This window comes from Mesoplodon densirostris, chromosome 15 (assembly GCF_025265405.1).
Source record: "Mesoplodon densirostris isolate mMesDen1 chromosome 15, mMesDen1 primary haplotype, whole genome shotgun sequence".
Classification (NCBI taxonomy): Eukaryota; Metazoa; Chordata; class Mammalia; order Artiodactyla; family Ziphiidae; genus Mesoplodon; species Mesoplodon densirostris.
The window spans coordinates 74,218,765-74,237,930 of NC_082675.1; the positions used below are offsets into that span (position 1 = coordinate 74,218,765).

At 41.9% G+C, this 19,166-nt stretch overlaps 1 protein-coding gene across 3 annotated transcripts in view; it reads left to right on the forward strand.

The window, feature by feature from the left end:
• NEDD4L (NEDD4 like E3 ubiquitin protein ligase) overlaps positions 1 to 19,166 on the forward strand; it is a 358,858-nt gene that overhangs the window by 174,950 nt on the left and 164,742 nt on the right. The window contains exon 1 of one of the 3 annotated variants that reach the window (XM_060118690.1): positions 17,547 to 17,604. The exons of the other annotated variants lie outside the window; for them this stretch is intronic. The gene's annotated coding sequence lies outside the window, so the exon portion shown is untranslated. Of the gene's footprint in view, positions 1 to 17,546; positions 17,605 to 19,166 lie in introns of those variants that run through there. 3 annotated transcript variants of the gene reach the window in all.

Below are 19,166 nucleotides of genomic sequence, written 5' to 3' on the forward strand. Positions count from 1 at the left end.
GGGACTGGCTCCGTGGGGCTCTTGCAAGCTGTTCCTCAACGTGGCGAGGGTTTTACCCGTCGTGGGTTTTCCCTGCCTGATTGCCACTCTGATTTTCAGCATCCAGCATGCTGTGGTTGCATGTTCCACTGTGGTCTTACTTAGCCTTAATCCTTTACTCATTGCCTCTCATTCAGACTCCCTCAGAGGAGATAAGCCTTCACTTTTGGCTTCCGCTCCATTACTATTGGATTTCTTGGTTTCAGCCACGACATGAGAAAAAGAACCAAGAAATTGTGAGTGAGGCTGTTGTATTTCCATCCGATTTACCCCTCTCTTAGAGGTATTACTTAGCGGTATTATGCTTGAAAATAATAGAGACGGCCATTGCCCAGCATGTGAATTCTGGGTGTTCCGTGATTCGCCTAGTGATATTTTCCAGTCTTTGTTTACCACGGAGCTGGAGGTTTACCCACCACACCACACATCACCACCACACCCCCTGTGCCTAACCTGCCCTTGGGCCATCACCGTACCCTGTAAAGCAGTTACTTGTGGGAACCTACTGTGTGACCGAATGTCGTGTACGCAAGTGACCGGGACATGGCCCTGTTCTCAAGGAGCTTCTAGGCCAGTCGCAGAAGCGGACACACAAATAAACGATGGCTGTACTGGGCGGATTCTGCCAGCGGGCGTGGGGTTTGGCATTAAGAAGCCCTTCTCAGAGACAGTTGAGCTGCTCTTTCAGGTCGAGTGAGGGTCAAGTGCAGACCGGGTGGGATCAGGGCATTTCCAGCAGAGGAGAAAGGTCATGGTGTGCTCAGAGAACTAAACGAGTTCCCCCTTGGCTAAGTGTGGAAGGCACGTGGAAGATGACCTCGGAGGGGCAAGCAGAGGCTAGAGCTGGGCAGACCTTGGATGCCACGGTCGTCTGGACTCTATCTTTGAGGTTACAAAGAACCAATTCAGAGTGCGTGATTCCCATGTGTTTGGCTTGGGTGATTAGGTTAATACTTGGCTGCATTAAGAAGATGTGGAACAGAGGAAGTGAGGGCTTGCGGCTGGGGTGCATCATCACCGAGTTGGGATCGCCAGAAGGGTCCCCTCTTTGCTTTTCTGGCGCTCAAGCTTAGGGTCCTGGCTGGAGTCAACTTGGCTGCCACCTAGCAGTTCATAGTCATGGAAGAGGAGCGGGATGTGAGCCACCCAGTGAGCACTGTAGAATGAAAAGGGGTCAAAGATAAGGCCTTGGGGAGCACCAACATATACACTTGTATTTCTCTGGTCTGGACATCCCAGTCTGAGCTCTCTATGCGAGATCCGTGCACTTTTCCACACCTGCGGTTCTCTCCTGAATGAGCTGTATTCTAATCACCCTTAGAGCCTTGCTACACCCACCTGCAGTATCACCTGGGAGCTTGTTAGGAATGCAAATTAATCAGAATGCATTTAAACAGAATCCTCAGGTGATTGCTATGCATGGCAAAGTGCTGGAAGCTGTGCTGTAGAACATCTTTACCAATCACATAAAATCAGGGGGCTTGTTTCTTCTGTGTTCTCCATAGGAGGACCTAGTTGCCTTTAAAATTTTTCTCAAAATTACAGACTATCGAATATATAGAGTGTAAATCTAATTAGCAGCTAATAAGCGGCATTTGGCTAGGATGCAGAGCTTTCCCTCCGCAGGCTGTTTCTCGCATTCTGATCGCTTTGTGTTCATTTATAAGGAGACTCGCTGCAAACAGGCATGCTGCCTGCATGCTCACTTGCTTGGGGTCATCTAACACACTTTCCCCCCAATGACCCTGTGAAGAGAGAGATTGCATCTCACTTTTGTGGTGACACCGGCCACATCCCCAAGTAGCTTATATTTGATGTAATTATGATCACTGTTGGATGGTACCTCCATCCATGTCAGCTGCACAGAAATTATATTCAATATCTTGTAATAACGTATAATGGAAAAGAGTCTGCAAAAGGACATGTGTATACATATGCATTATATATATAACTGCATCACTTTGCTCTATACCTGAAACTAACACAGTATTGTAAGTCAACTGTACTTCAACAAAAAATTTTGAGGTTAATTACAATGAATGTTTTCTCAATAATGTGCCTTTATTAAGGGCTGTTTAAGAGTTTGTTTGGTGTGTGAAAATTCACATCTACGATGAAGTTTACACGTCTTTATTTTGAAAGGAAACCTTTTCAGGCTTGGGGAAAAGATCAGCGACAGATGACAAAAGCATGAAAAAAGACACAGAACTTGTACAGTTGGAATAAAAGTTTATAGTGGTGCATAATGAGCTAGTGATACATTTTTTAAAATTTATTTATTTTTCATTAATTTTTATTGGAGTGTAGTTGCTTTACTCTGTTGTGTTAGTTCCTACTGTTACAGCAAAGTGAATCAGCTATATGTATACTTACATCCCCTCTCTTCTGGATTTCCTTCCCATTTAGGTCACCACAGAGCACTGAGTACAGTTCCTGGTGCTGTCCAGTAGGTTCTCATTAGTTATCTATTTTATACGTAGTATCAATAGTGTATATATGTCAATCCCAATCTCCCATTTCATCCCAGCCCCCTTTCCCCCTTGGTGTCCATATGTTTGTTCTCTACATCTGTGTCTCTATTTCTGCTTTGCAAATAAAATCATCTGTACCATTTTTCTAGATTCCACACATATGCGTTATTATACGATATTTACTTTTCTCTTTCTGACTTATTTCACTCTGTACGACAGTCTCTAGGTCCATTCACGTCTCTGCAAGTGACCCAATTTCGTTCCTTTTTATGGCTGAGTAATATTCCATTGTATATATATGCCACATCTTCTGTATCCATTCATCTGTCGATGGACGTTTAGGTTGGTTCCAGGTCCTGGCTATTGTAAATAGTGCTACAGTGAATATTGTGGTGCATGTCTCCTTTTGAATTATGGTTTTCTCAGGGTATATGCCCAGTAGTAGGATTGCTGCGTTACATGGTAGTTCTATTTTTAGTTTTTTAAGGAACCTCCATACTGTTCTCCATAGTGGCTGTATCAATTTACATTCCCACCAACAGTGCAAGAGGGTTCCCTTTTCTCCACACCCTCTCCAGCATTTATTGTTTGTAGATTTTTTGATGATGGCCATTCTGACCCATGTGAGGTGATACCTCATGGTAGTTTTGATTTGCATTTCTCTAATAATTAGTGATGTTGAGCATCCTTTCATGTGTTTGTTGGCAATCTGTATATCTTCTGTGGAGAAATGTCTATTTAGGTCTTCTGCCCATTTTTGGATTGGGTTGTTTGTTTTTGTTTTGATATTGAGCTGCATGAGCTGTTTTGTATATTTTGGAGATTAATCCTTTGTCAGTTGCTTCATTTGCAAATATTTTCTCTCATTCTGAGGGTTGTCTTTTCATCGTGTTTATGATATCCTTTGCTGTGCAAAAGGTTTTAGTTTTAATTAGGTGCCATTTATTTATTTTTGTTTTTATTTTCATTACTCTAGGAGGTGGGTCAAAAAAGATCTTACTGTGATTTATGTCAAACAGTGTTCTTCCTATGTTTTCCTCTAAGAGTTTTATAGTGTGTAGCCTTAAATTTAGGTCTTTAATCCATTTTGAGTTTATTTTTGTGTATGGTGATAGGGAGTGTTCTAATTTCATTCTTTTACATGTAGCTGTCCAGTTTTCCCAGCGCCACTTATTGAAGAGGCCGTCTTTTCTCCATTGTATATTTTTGCCTCCTTTGTCATAGATTAGGTGACTATAGGTGCATGGGTTTATCTCTGGGCTTTCTGTCCTATTCCATTGATCTATGTTTCTGTTTTTGTGCCGGTACCATACTGCCTTGATTACTGTAGCTTTGTAGTATAGTCTGAAGTCAGGGAGCCTGATTCCTCCAGCTCCGTTTTTCTTTCTCAATATTGCTTTGGCTATTTGGGGATTTTTGTATTTCCACACAAATTGTAAAATTTTTTGTTCTAATTCTGTGAAAAATGCCATTGGTAATTTGATAGGGATTCCATTGAATCTGTAGATTGCTTTGGGGAGTATAGTCATTTTCACAGTATTGATTCTTCCAATCCAAGAATATGGTATATCTCTCCATCTGTTTGGGTCATCTTTGCTTTCTTTCATCAGTATCTTTTATAGTTTTCTGTGTACAGGTCTTTTGCCTCCTTAGGTAGGTTTATTCCTAGGTGTTTTATTCTTGTTGCAATGGTAAATGGGATTGTTTCCTCGATTTCTCTTTCTGATCTTTCGTTGTTAGAGTATAGGAATGCAAGAGGTTTCTGTGTATTGATTTTGTATCCTGTGACTCTACTAAATTCATTAATTAACTCTAGTTGTTTTCTGGTGACATCTTTAGAATTTTCTATGCATAGTATCATGTCATCTGCAAACAGTGACAGTTTTACTTCTTCTTTTCCAATTTGGATTCCTTTTATTTCTTTTTCTTCTCAGATTGCCGTGGCTAGGACTTCCAAAATTATGTTGAATAATAGTGGTGAGAGTGGACATCCTTGTTTTGTTCCTGATCTTAGAGGAAATGCTTTCAGTTTTTCACCTTTGAGAATGATGTTTGCTGTGGGTTTGTCATATATGGCCTTTATTATGTTGAGGTAGGTTCCCTCTATGCCCACTTTCTGGAGAGTTTTTATCATAAATGGGTGTTGAATTAATGATACATTTTAGAAGTATGAACTCCCTTTCCTGTTTATAAGTGGTTATCAACAGTGTAATCAGGTATCTGGAATTAACTGTTCTGTTATTTTCTCCCTTAGTCCTCAAACATTAATATTTTTTGTGCCCTTTAGATTTGAATATTTAAGTTTCTCACACAAGAGTGTGTCAATTCCATAAGTCATTTGTTAAAAAGTTTTTGCTTTTGTTAATCAGAAGTGACTTATAATGTTAGTTTGGGGTATTAGGTAATATTGCTGAAAATGAGGTTCACTGTGAGGCTTTTTTTTTTTTTTTCATTTTCTTATTTCTTTGCACTTACTTGAGCTCATAACTCAGAACAGTTTAGGAAATGACCCTGTGGCTACCACCCTGTGGAAAAGTGAAGAAAATGAAGGACATATAAGAAAATGAGATTTGCACAGAAAATACATTCTGTGTCTAGTTGATCAGTATCAGGTATGTGTTGAGAATTCCATGTTCTGGCAACTCAGACAAGACAAAGTTTCCAAATGTGTGACCCTGGGAAGAAGTTACCCTATCATATGATGAGTAGGAAGTCAAGCAATGAAGAAATACTTATTGAGGGCGTGTTCTCTGCCCAGTTCTATGGAGAATGCAGACTTGCCCAAGAAGTAGACAGTGGCTATAAGTGACTTGCAGCTAGTTTAAGAGTATAATATTAAGAGTTACACACTTGACAAAGGACAAACAATACAGAAAGGCACGTGAGTCAACAGCAGAGGAGTGGCCTCAGTAGTCACGACTTAGGAACGCAGAGCACAGAGAGGCTGGTTATTATAGGGTGGTTTGTTCTGGGAAGATGAGGAGGAGGTGCTGGCTGCCTGGAGCCTGGAAGGATCAAGGATTTCCAAAGGAGGAAGAGGAGAAAACAGAAGGGATCTCCGATAAATGAGTATGCACCAGGGGTAAGTGGGCTGAAAACTTTGAAGGTGGTAGATAGGCATATTTGGGGAATCAAACACATGTGGCTGTTACTGACAAGGAGCTTTAATTGGATTCTGCACTTATTGCCTAATACAAACTCTTAAGCATAGGGCAGAAGTAAAACAAGGATCCTGTGTTGTGTTTAAGTGTACTAGAGGTCTGACCCCCATAGTTATTATGGGAAAGGTACATCTTATTCTATGTAAATTGTCTTCATCTGTCCTTTGTGTTCTTACCCCATGATTATTTAACACTTTCTCCTTTAGGGTTGCAGGGACAGGGAGAAACACATATATCCATAAAACAAAGTCATCTAGTAGCATAAACTGTAACACCCTTACAAGGTGGGGGTGGTGTGGGTAGGAAACACACCTTCTGTAATTCTAGAAACTACCCCAGGCTCTCTTGAGAAGTCCTTTGGCATCTAGTCTCATCCAAAATGGTAACTTAAGGGAGGATTTAAAAATATCTGAACACAAGGAGAAATCTCCTGGGTGCATCCAACTTTGAAGATGTGGTAAGGGCTCTGCTCTTCATACTGGTGAGGACATCAATCAGGATTTTTAATGCTGATGAAGGCTTCATTTCTTCTGTAAATTCCCTTCTTGACAACATATGGGTCCTGGAGATCCAAATGTGAGTACCTGCCATGTATTTATCTGCGTAACTGGGAAAAAAAATATGTGCTCCATGGGTGTCCCTGGTGGTGCAGTGGTTGAGAGTCCGCCTGCCGATGCAGAGGACACGGGTTCATGCCCCCGTCTGGGAGGATCCCACATGCCGCGGAGCGGCTGGGCCCGTGAGCCATGGCTGCTGAGCCTGCGCGTCCGGAGCCTGCGCTCCGCAACGGGAGAGGCCACAGCAGTGAGAGGCCTGCGTACCGCAAAAAAAAAAAAAAAAAAAAAAAAAAAAGTGCTCCGTGACATTCATCTTCCTGCCATTGGGGTGGAGCTGTATCATAACCCAGCCCTCTTTCTATTGATCATAGTTTTTTCTTCTTGCCATAATGCTGTGAAGCATAATTGATTGCGCCTCTCTTTTAAAATTCTATTCTAAAAACCCTTATGGTGATACAGTACAGAACTCGCCGTAATGGAAAGGTCAAGTGTCTAGTGGTTCGTTTGTGTGTTTAACAGCCTTGAAGATAAAACTTTAAATATTTGGCCAATTATTTAAGAGTTGAGGGGATGTTTTTGTTTCCCTGAGCAATTCTAGGATTTCACACGCAGTTTTTTGTGCTTTTGAGAGCAGTGTGAACGTGCTGGCCAGGGCAGCATCTCTAGTAAACATACTTTAAGTATTATTCTGCAACCTAATACGGGCCCATAATCCCATGCAGTTTGAAAATCCAAAAAGCCCTGGAAAGAACACATTGTTGTAGGTTTGTAGGTAACTCATTTGGTGGCAAAATCTGACCTCAGTGGACTTGGGAGTATTTCTGGTTTTATCTAAAACACTTAAGATAAGTATTTGTACATGTTGGCTGTGGGTCCTGCCCCCAGGCCCCTACTGGGAATGTTATGCAGTAATTGGAATAGTTAGGACCATCTAAAATGAGAAAAAAATCAGAGTTCTGGAACACGTTTGGCCGCAAGTGTTTCCAATAAAGGATGGCTTGTTTCCTAAAGCTGCCATATGAAGTGCCACAAACAGGGTGGCTTAAGATGTAGAAATGAATTGTCTCGCAGTTCTGGGGGCTACAAAGCTGAAATCCAGGTGTTGATGGGGTCATTGCTGTCCCCGGGCTCTAGGGGAAACTTCCTCTTCTCTTCTCTCCTCTGGTGTTGGGGCAGTCCTTAGCATCCCTCCGGTCGCGTGGCCATCTTCTCCCCGTGTCTTCATTCCTGTGCGCATGTCTGCACAAAGTTCCCCTCTTCTGAGAGCACAGTCATGTTGGATTAGAGTCCAACGTAATGAACTCATTTTAGACTCTTTTTTCTAATGTCACATTCTAAGGCTCTGGAGTTTCCTATCGTTTTGAGGGGACACAGTGGAGCCCGTAACACAGGGAATGGTTTCACACGGAGCTGCTCCATTCTTGCTGCGTTCAGAGACCCTTGCCCCCTGACTTTCCTGGTGCCCTGGCAGCTGCTTCACTGAACGGCTGTCGCTCGGGAGCTGCCGATTCAGACTTGAGAAGTTGCCACCTCTCGTGCTAACCTCCTGTAGGGCAGGAATCCCTTCCCCTCAGAGAATCTTGCCCGTGAGAAGAAAGAGTCTCGCATTGAAAACTGGGCTGGGCACCTTTGGCACTACCATCACTCCCATCCCTGAGAAGTCTAGAAGGTTCCTACCTGCGTTAAAGGAAGGATTGTGCAGAAAGTCTTTAGGACAGTGCTTGGCATGTAGTAAACACTTAGGGAGAGAGGTCGCTATTGATGTGCATAGGAGCTGTTGACCGGTCTCCTGAGCTGTCCTTGGATTCCTCTTCTGTCCACCACTTGCCCTGTATACCCAGGAATATTGGTCCCACAAGGCTGCTCTCGGCATAGTTGTTGTTTACTTATCTGCGAGACAGCTCCTTCTTCGAGACCTTTGTTCCTGAGTGCCGAGCCCTGCAGGTCTCAGCAGTGTCCGTCGCTGCTGTTTAGGGCCCCTGGGAACCTCGGAGCGCCCACCTTCAGTTGGGCAAGACATCGAATGCAAGCTGTGCTCTGGACACCCACGGCTCTTCCACAGTTAATTAAAAGCATTTTTTTTCTCCCTGTTTAGTTAATAAAGGCTGAATTCCCTGAGTAGTTCTGTGCCTTAGAATTTGCCCTTTTTTCTAGTTCCACACAGCTCGGTGTTGATTCCACTCTGGCATCAAGGTCAAAGTTCCTCTGCTTGAGCAGCGTTGCTTCTTTCCACCCTAAGGGCACAGGTGAGATGAGCCGAGGAATGGACTTCAGTGTTAGAGTGATGACTTTGGAAGTCTGTTCCTGTACTTGGTGATTTCAGTGTGATAAGGTGCCTGCATACCTGTTTTTTAAGGCTACCGACTATAAATTGGGGGAGTGGAGGGAGCTAGTTTATTTTAAAAAAATAAAAAAAGAAAGAAATATAATTAAGCAGTTACAAAGGTATCTTCGCAAGAAGTTTGAATTGGCTTGACTTCTCTAACTATGAGGGATGAGTGGGTATCAGTGTCCACCAGACTCATGTCAGGAGAGAGAGATGGATGGGGTAATCACGTCTCAGAATTTGTGCCCTTGCCTTTTTTCCTTCAGAACTGAGTTCCTGATAGGCTCTTAAATTACAGGGTACTTGCAACTGTCCTCTTATTACAAGGTCGTGTTTTTAAAAAATAGACAAGAACTGACTTGCCTTTACTCAGCTGCCGCCCCACCGCACCGCATTGAACTAATAAACAAAGTGGTGCTCACTGTACATTGTAAATACAGGTAGGCCTTGTAAGTTGCCCTTTCTATGACCCCAGTAAATGTGGGCAGTGTCAAGCGGTCAGAGAAAGCCCACCCAGAGAGGCAAAGTCTTGGGCATCCAGTAGGTATGAGCTGTCTGTACCCACCTCCCATCCTCTCAGGAGTGATGGCCTGGGTAGTGCAGACAAGTACTGAGTTGAATGAGCTCATTCTGCTGGATCCTGGAGAAAGAAAGAGGAAAAGAGAGAGTCTCAGTGGTTCCCAAAGTGGGGTGCCCAAATGAGCCAATCGTTAGAAATGCAGATTATCAGCTTCTACCTCGGATCTGAATCAAAAACTCTGGGGGTGGGCCCAGCAATCTGTGTTTTAACCAGCCCTCCAGGTGATTCTGATGCCTGCCACAGCGTGAGAACCTCTGCACAGGGGTTCCTTACGTCTGCAGGCCTTCTGCAGGCAGTCCAGCCACCGTGGTGATGCCGTGTGCTGGAATCCACACGTCTGCACTGCAGCAGAGTCCTTGTCTTAGTGCACGTACAACGGGGAGGGTGTATGGAGGTATTCTGAATTGTTCTAGTTAATCATTACTGTGAGCAAACACCATCAGAGTGTAGGTCCTGCCAAGTGAACGTAAGAATGAAGCCCTCAACCGGTACTTGGGAAAAGGTGAGCAGTAGCCTGTTTTAGGAAGGGGGAGGGGCACTGATGGGGAATATTCCAATGTTTTCATGATACAGATTTGTGGTTACCAAGGAGGGGGGAAGGATTGGGAGTTGGGGATTAACAGATGCAAACTATTACATGTATGTATAACTGAATCACTTTGCTGTACACCAGAAATTAACACAACATTGTAAATCAACTGTACTTCAGTGGAAAAAAAAGTTCCAATGATAAATCTATTCAACCTCATAATTTGTTGTAGGATTCATAGTCTCTGTGACACAAGACTTCTGATGTCGTGACTTTGCCTGTGCCCCACGTAGATTGCCTTCTCTGGCCTGGATAGTTAATAGATTGAGCACATGTCCTTTCTCTTTCTGCTAGAGGATAGAGTACATGTTGCGTAAACAGTAGAACTGGACTCTGTGGTTTTCAAAGAACGTCTTTAGGGAAGATTTAGCATTTCGGTCCCACAGTCATTTCACATCCATAGGACTCCTAAGATTCAAACCCGTTGTCAGCCAGCCTAGGATTCTTTTGCCAGGGTGGGGCCTGAAGGAAAATATCGGCAGAGGGTGTGGCTCTCCTTTCTGATGGTGAAATGGGAGAGCCATGCACAGTGAACTCTTCCTTGGTAGCCATTTCTGCATCTGTTATTAACGCATTTGCCGCATCTGTAGAGCTCCTGCCTGGTCTATCTCTTGGAATTCCTGTCCGTTTTACTTCTGTAGCATTGTAGAAGTTTATTACCCTTTGTGCTAAACAATTTGCATAAATATTTTCCAGCTGATAACCCTTCTCTAGGCAGGAATTACAATAAGTCTGTGGAGCATTTGGTAAGTGAATACACAAGTATATTAGGCATAACTTGGTCTTTGTTTGAAAACTTACAGCTTTGAGGTTATATTAATTATTCCAGTTAAATAGTTAAGATCAGTAAAAGCTGATAATGAAATAAGAATTTAGTTGTGTGGTAAATTTGAAAGTGTGCATATATTATACTGATTCTATATTGTCCTGTGGATATATTTCCCATTGGACAGTCTTCTGGGACCTTTTCTTAATGAATTAAATGCACACAGATGAATGTATTGACAAAGACCAAATGCTCTTTTAACTAACAATAGGACTTGTGTGTTTGTGTGTACATATGTGTGTGTGTTTATAAACACTTGTTTTACAGATAAAATCTCTGTTCGTGAAACCATGTCTGTGGGGCTGTGATGGGAGGTCATGCGGAAATGATTCATTATACAGATTTTTGTTCAGCCAGAGCTTTTAAGGACTATTTAAAGTTTATATAAAGTGAACTTGAGCTCTACGTAGTCTTGGTGTGAGTACCTGTATATACTCCTGCGGTTTTAGTTATCCTGAGTCCTTAAAGTAAGGATCCTATGGGTTTGGATCCTACTACTTTATGCTGGACTAGTCCTCGGAAGGTAACAAACATGACTACTCGAGTAAAGGTTGAAGAAAGTGAGTAAAAGTACCTCTGACGGACTTCCCTGGTGGTCCAGTGGTAAAGAAGCCGCCTTACGATTCAGGGGACGCGGGTTCGATCCCTGGTCAGGGAACTAAGATCCCACATGCCGTGGGGCAACTAAGCCTGTGTGCCACAACTACTGCGCTCACACACCTCAACTGGAGAGCCTGTGTGCAGCAAACTACAGAGCCCATGCACGCTGGAGCCTGCGCGCCACAACTGGAGAGGAGCCCGCGCACCGCAACTAAAGATCCCGCATGCCTCAATGAAGATCCCGTGTGCCACACCTAAGACCTGATGCAGCCAAAATAAAAATAAAGAATTAATAAATAAATCTTTAAAAAAATAAAATAAATGAAAGTACCTCTGAACTATCCTACAGCAATTTGAAATGAATGATGTATGTAATTATAGTATTTGCTATAATGGTCTCATTTGGCTGAAGATTTCCATAATGTCCATAATGTTTATTGCATATTAAGAGACAGGACTACTATACTACATGAGGAATCATGCAAAGTAGTTTTAACTTTCTTGTACCATTTCTAATCTGAGAAATCCACATTTAAAGCATCTCATCATGGATTACTTTTGGGTATTCCACCTACATTAGGCAGTAAAACCCTCTAAGCTTTGTAAACACTTTCAGGTTGTTGAATAACACCTGTCTGTGTGCATGTGGTTTGAGTATGTGCACGTGCTGTGATGTGTTTCTGAACTGTATTTTCAGAAGATACGCTTTCGTGCAGTCTTGTCTAATCAATTTGGAAAATTGGTGATTTCTCTTACAAGTGCATGATTTGAATTGCTGAGTGGTGACATGGTAATTAAACATCACTTCACTGGCAGGGGTCCCACAGATAGACACTATTCCAGTGGTGATGAAGCATATTTCACCAACAGGGTACTTATCAGGGATACTAAGAAAGGGCATTCCTTTTTACTCCACTGAGTGTGTTTATATACCTTTCTTTAAAGGCTCTTTGAGATGTCTTGACCCTGTTACTCGAAAAGGAAGGTGGTTGTTCAATTAGAAATTGACGGTGAATTTGTAACGTTTACCCCACTGTACTTTATCAGCACAAGTCTGGTATGTTTAACTTGAATTTTCTGGTTGTTGCCATTTGTTTGGGACCATTTCTAGTGAGACTTCCCTGGTGGGGAGGGGCGGAGAGGCTGGCCATAGGGACTACCTATGTCACCTTGCAGTCTCAGTGTTCCAGCCTAAATAGTGACCATCTCTATCATTTGGAATATAGAGAGAAATGAAAGGAAGAAAAAAATCACTCATGGTCTCATAAATGCGGTAATAAACACTATTTTATAGTTTGGTATATTTATAATGCAGTAGGTGTATATGCTTTTACAGTTTAATTTTAATTGCTAATATAGTTTAATTAAAAATTTTAAACTTTCTTTGTAAACAAAGTGTAGGCAACTACATCAAGTTCCTCATCAATACCATTTTAATGGCTCCATAGCATTTCATGTGTGCACGTATGTACTACGGTATTATCTTTTCTTTATCCATGAAATGGGGATTACTAACATCCTGCTTACCAGGGTTATTCTGAAGATCAGAGATGGTGTATACATAAGGCACCACGCACAGTGCTGTACACTCAGAAAGTGCTTAATAAATGATACTGGAAGTTATTATTTCTGTTCATAAGATGATCCCTGCATTTCAGATCATCTAATAAACATAAAAATTTTTGACTTTTTTGAGTTCTTAATATATGTATATAGCCAACTTTCATAAAGGCGACATCTGCATATTATTTGCATTCACTGTTGTCTGACTTTGGTTTCTCTGGAGCAGGGGTAGACAGCCTCTTTGAGGGCAGCATCTGTTTACCTCTATCCCCCTGCCCCCCACTTTTTTGACCTCCCCCCTTGGTGTCCACTACAGTCCTTTGCACATGGTGGACTCTCTATTTGAGGAATTAATTACTGAACAGTTTCTGATAAGGGAGCAGTTTTTGGTTTAACTGTTTCCTTACGGCTTTGTGAGTTGCTATCTCTCTTGGCTCTCTTTTTTTTTTTTTAATTTTTTTTTTTTTTTCAGGCCACGCTGGGCGGCATGTGGGATCTTAGTTCCCTGATCAGGGATTGAACCCGTGCCCCCTGCATTGGGAGCATGGAGTCTTAACCACTGGACCGCTGGGGAAGTCCCTCTATTAAACTATTACTAACATAAAAGAAAAGTGGTTTCTTAATCTCTGATGATTGCATGTATATGGGAAAAACGTGATAGAAAATGCTGGAGACAAAGGCATGTCACAGCTATCACTTCCTTTGACAGCTATATGAACATTTTAGTAATTTGTAGGTGGAACTTTGCCTATTAGTGATTGCCACTGAATGATATACTAGCAGAAGATAAGAAAACATTGGTTTTAATTCAAATTGTTTTAAAAACAAACTCTTCTGGCTTAAATATTTTCATGGGCTACTGCATATCTACATAGATATAAACAGAGCTGTGTATTTATGTGTTAGAGATAAACAGATGCACATGCAGTGCTCCCACCCCCCGACTCCAAAGGGTCTGTAGGACCCAGGGTTGGGACCCCCAAGTGACTGGTTGTGGATGGCAGAGGACAAGGAGAGAGTTGGTCCTGACTAGCCATTTCAAGACTTGGGTGACTGCAGAGGTGCTGGGATAGGGGCAAACCACAAGCTGCTCCAAACAGCCACGTCATTCCTGAAATATCCAAAAGTATATTTTCAGCAGCTTCACAGAATGTGCCTAAGCTGTAAAGTTGTTGGGTTTTTTTAGTTGATATATAGTTGATATACAATGTTGTGTCAGTTTCTGGTGTACAGCAAAGTGATTCAGTTATATATACATTCTTTTTCATATTCTTTTCCATTATGATTTATCACAGGATATTGAATATAGTTCACTGTGCTATACAGTAGGGCCTTGTTGTTTATCCATTCTATATATAATAGTTGGCATCTGCTAATTGCAGACTCTAATTTGTCCTTCCCCCACCCCCTTTCCTTTTTGGTAACCATAAGTTTGCTTTCTGCGCCTGTTTCTGTTTTGTAAATAAGTTCATTTGTGTCATATTTTAGATTCCACATATAAGTGATATCATGTGGTATTTGTCTTTCTCTGACTTACTTCACTTAGTATGATAACCTTTAGGTGCATCCATGTTGCTTCAGATGGCATTATTTCCCTCTTTTTATGGTGAGTAATATTCCGTTGTATATATGTACCACATCTTCTTTGTCCATTCATCTGCTGATGGACATTTAGGTTGTGTCCATGTCTTGGCTATTGTAAATAGTGCTGCTGTGAACATTGGGGTGCATATATCTTTTCGAATTATAGTTTTCTCCGGATATATGCCCAGGAGTGGGATTGCAGGATTATATACAAACTCTATTTTTAGTGTTTTAAGGAACCTCCATACTGTTTTCCTTGGTGGCTGTACCAATTTACATTCCCACCAACAGTGTAGGAGGGTTCCCTTTTCTCCACACCCTCTTCAGCATTTGTTATTTGTAGACTTTTTAATGATGGCCATTCTGACGGGTGTGAGGTGATACCTCATTGTAGTTTTGATTTGCATTTCTCTTATGATTAGCAGTGTTGAGCAGCTTTTCACATGCCTGTTGGTCAGCTGTATGTCTTCTTTGGAGAAATGTCTATTTAGGCCTTCTCATTTTTTGATTGGGTTGTTTGTCTTTTTATTATTGAGTTGTACAACCTGTTTGTATATTTTGGAAATTAAGCCCTTGTCGGTCTCATCATTTGCAAGTATTTTCTCCCAGTCCGTAGATTGTCGTTTTGTTTATGGTGTCCTTTGCTGTGCAAAAGCTTGTAAGTTTGATTAGGTCCCATTTGTTTATTTTTGTTTTTATTTCTGTTGCCTTGGGAGACTGACCTAAGAAAACATTGCTACAAGTTATGTCAGAGAATGTTTTGCCTGTGTTCTCTTCTAGTTTTATGGTGTCATGTCTTATATTGAAGTCTTTTAGCCATTTTGAGTTTATTTTTGTGTATGGTGTGAGGGTGTGTTCTAACTTCATTGATTTACATGCGGCTGTCCAGCTTTCCCAATACTACTTGCTGAAGAGACTGTCTTTTCCCCATTCTATATTCTTTCCTCCTTTGACAAAGATTAATTGACTGTAGGTGTGTGGGTTTATTTCTGGGCTCTCTATTCTGTTCCACTGATCCACATGTCTGTTTTTGTGCCAGTACCATGCTGTTTTGATTACTGGAGCTTTGAAGTCTGAAAGGGTTATATCTCCACCTAAGCTATAAAGTTTTAATGCCTCTTTACCTACCTTGGACAAAGGTAAAAATGCATCTGTCTGTAGTAGACCCATTGCTTTCTTGCATTTGTTGAAAGGTCATACATATTTAAGAGCAACTCATTGTCAGTGTTGGTGACAAGTGATGTATTTCAAAGTGTAATTCATGCCTTTCAGTAAATGTCAAGGGCTAGCATATATGTGCATATTTCTTTCAAATATCTTCAGTAGTCACCCATTTAAGGCAATTTTCTGGGTAGAAAAAACATCTGAAGCTCTTTTGGGTTTGTTATTAAGGTTTTAGGCTAGCCATGAAATTACAGGGTTCCATGGCTCACTGAAGAGTATGTTATAGTTGTAGCGTATGTGTAACTATTATTGTTATTTTCATAATTTTTGTACTTATAAAAGTAGTACTTGCTCACAGTAGAAAATTTAGAGAAAAATAAAAACCACAAAGAAGAAAATAAACATAATACATAAAGTTGTAATCTAGAGAGAACAACTATTAACTTTAGCTATGTGTCAGTTGCTTTCGTGCGTGTGTGTATATATATGCTTAGTGTGGAACATGTAACCATGAAAGCATAACAGGTTTTAAGTGCTACCCATGTAAATAAACTGTAAGCATTACTGACTAACAACAACAAAAAAATGTGACTATATAGAATTAGTCACATTTTTAGATCATGCTTATTCCTTAATGTTATACTATGCATATTTTCTCCCAATTAATAATATTCTTTGAAAAGATGCTTTAATGGTTTATAATATTCTAGCGCCTGATTTTACCATAATTTAATCACTTCTCTCTTGGACTGGAAAGTTGCTTCCAGTGTTTTCTTATATATGATGCTGTAATGAGTATCTTTTGCAGATAAATATTTGCCTGCATCTCTGATTATTTCTTTGGGATTAATCCTTACAAATAGATTTGTTGAATCAGAGGCATCAATTCCTTGAATGTTTTGATACCTCCTGGCATACTGCTTTCCAGAAACACTTGTGATAATTTCTTTGCAGTAGTAGAGTATTAAAATGTCTGCCTCTCTTTAGAAAGTGTTAGCTATTTTTGCATCTGGGACCACCTGTTAGATGAGAACTTCAGTTTTGATGTTATCACATATATTCATGTGTTTTATTCTCTCACACTTTCTAGGTAATTTTTTTCTTATTGCTTTGTAAGTGTTTTGCATTATTTCTTTATTACAGATACCAATAATTTATGTAACACTAACTATGATAGTAAAAGTGGAAAGGTATGAGGAAACCTTCAACAACACAGGTTTTCCAGTGAAATTTTCTCTGGGTTGGCTAAGGTTTAGTGTGTCATACATGGGGTAGTCAAAATAAATTTGCCCTATAGTGTTGTGTAATATGCTACATTAGACCTCTGCTTTTTGCTCCCAGGGAACAAAGACACAATCCTTTCACAGACTGTCCCAGCAGCATGTTAAGCCACTTCATTTTATGGGAAAGAATGATTGCTTCCTTCCGGCGATGGCGGAGGACTCCCTCAGGAGGCGTGGTTGAAAAACGAAGGCTGTTCTCACTGTTCTCCTAACACCCACGTCTCTCGGAGAGACAGGTGAACAGCTGGTAGACGAGGCAGCGCCATTGCAGCCTGGCCGCAGTCTGCACGTCATTCCCCTTGAACGCTTTGCCTGTGGAGGCAGCTCTCCCCCGCGCCTGCCTCTCCCCCTCCCCCTCCCCCTTCACTGCCCTGCCGCCTTGAAAATAGTACATCAATCTCATCCAGGACTAGCCTGATGCAAACGAGTGATCCGTGCGAAAGGACTAGCCTCTCCAAACAGTTGTTTGTCGTGGAACACCTGGCTGGCTCCGACGGAGGGGGTCACCCCATCAGTGACGCATCAGGACTCTCACTGCCCGTGTTCAGTGTGTCCCGGGAGATTGAGCACCAGGGAAACCCAGAAAGTCTTATTTCCACCTCTCCCCGAGAGATGACCTCGTCTGTACTGTTTTCGCTTAATGGTGACGAAGGTAGCATGAAACCCGTCTCTGAATTCTTGAAGCCTGGTTAAGATCAACGCCGCCCCGTAGCTCTGCGGTCTTCCTCTTAGAAGTGTTGTGTGCCAGGGTACTCTGCACACCGTGTCACCATCGTCGCTTTACTTCTGTGGCCCATTCAAATGGGGCCGGGACAGTGTCTTTTATTTCCGATGCCTGTGTCCTTGCCTGGAATATAGCAGGTACTCAGTTAATACTAGGACGTTATTTGAATCCTACTATCAGTTTGTCTCCTTGTGAAGGCTGAAGAGAAAGAATGTAGTACCCAAATAGCTTCACTATGCAGAGAAAACAGAAGGTTTGGAAAACAGCATTTCTCTTCTAATCCACAAAGCCTTGAGCTTCCTAGAGAGTACTGTTAATGAGTTGCACTGAACACCAGCCACTAGGACAGTAACTGTTGCCAAGAGTGAATCCTGTTGAGTTTTGTTGTCAATAATACTACCAGTGTGTGATCATCTCCACCCAGATCCCCATGGGGCTTCCACACAGCATGAATAATGAGGAAGCATGGGATACTTAGTGTGCTGTGGTTGGCCGGCACCCAATTTATAAGGTAATCAGTGTCAGATTAGATCAGCATTCACAGCAGAAGTTAGGGGGCTTGGAAGGAGCAACAGAGAACCTCGAAAAATCTCGAAAGAGAGGAAAAAACAGAATCAGTGACAACAGCTGTCATTAGTAGGGCACTCATACTGTGTATTTGGTGCTGAAGTGGCTACTAATATTAATACATAATATTCTCTGGTCCTTACAATGATGCTCTGAGTTAGGAATTATCATTCCCGTTTCATTCACGAACCACCTGAAGTTAAGAGTGGTTAGGTGACTGTCTGAAGGTCACTTAGAGAGTTGGTGAAGTTGAGATTTCAGACTCCGGTGGAGATGGTCAAAGGCACCACATGAAGAAGTGCCAGCCGAGGAGATAGATGGTCTTCTTGCCTACGTCCCTCCATGGCCCTCCTGGTTGTTTTTAAAATTATAAAAGTATTATGTATTACTGGGTAATAACAGCAACAAAAATCTTCAGTGTACAGGGAGTAACATGAAAACCAGAACCTCTGCCCCTGTAGCTGTACCCTGTGTCTACTCCCCATAATAGAAGCTGCTGATGAGCTTTTTATGTGTCTTTCCTAAACCTTCTGGTGGTCTAGCTGGGGGGAGGTAAGTCTTGAACATAACCTACCATTGACCTCAGGATTTGGCCAGCCTTTCATAGTAAAGGTGTGGAGAGTGTGAGATCTGAGAAGTAAAGCTTCAGAGGGCAGAAGCTTCTTCCAGAACGGCTGCCTCTATCAGACGGCTCAAGTCAGTGTGAAAAAGTCTCTGGGAACTGAATTCTTCCTCTCACCACTGCTGCGGAGCATCACACTCAGATGAAGGCCGTCAGGGGTTAAAACAACAAGCAAGGTTTTGAAAAGAAGCTGGTGATGAGGCTTGCTGTCCCTCAGCCTTGCCCCTCCCCCAACACACATGCACACCTGCCTGCCTTTTGTTTTGGTTATTGCTCAGGTGATATGTTTTTGATACCTCATAGGTAAGTTCGTTAGAGCTGGTAATGTGTGTAAGAAAATACCAGCCCAGTGATGATCAAGGTGGGGTTCTCATACAACTGTGGGCTTCACCCTTCCTGCCCTGGTGCAGAGGATAGGGTGTTATCCCCTCTTCCTGCCATATCTTTAGGAAGCCAATCCGTGTTTACTTAGGATGGGCTGGGCTATTGTTATTAGGAATGAAGAGAAGT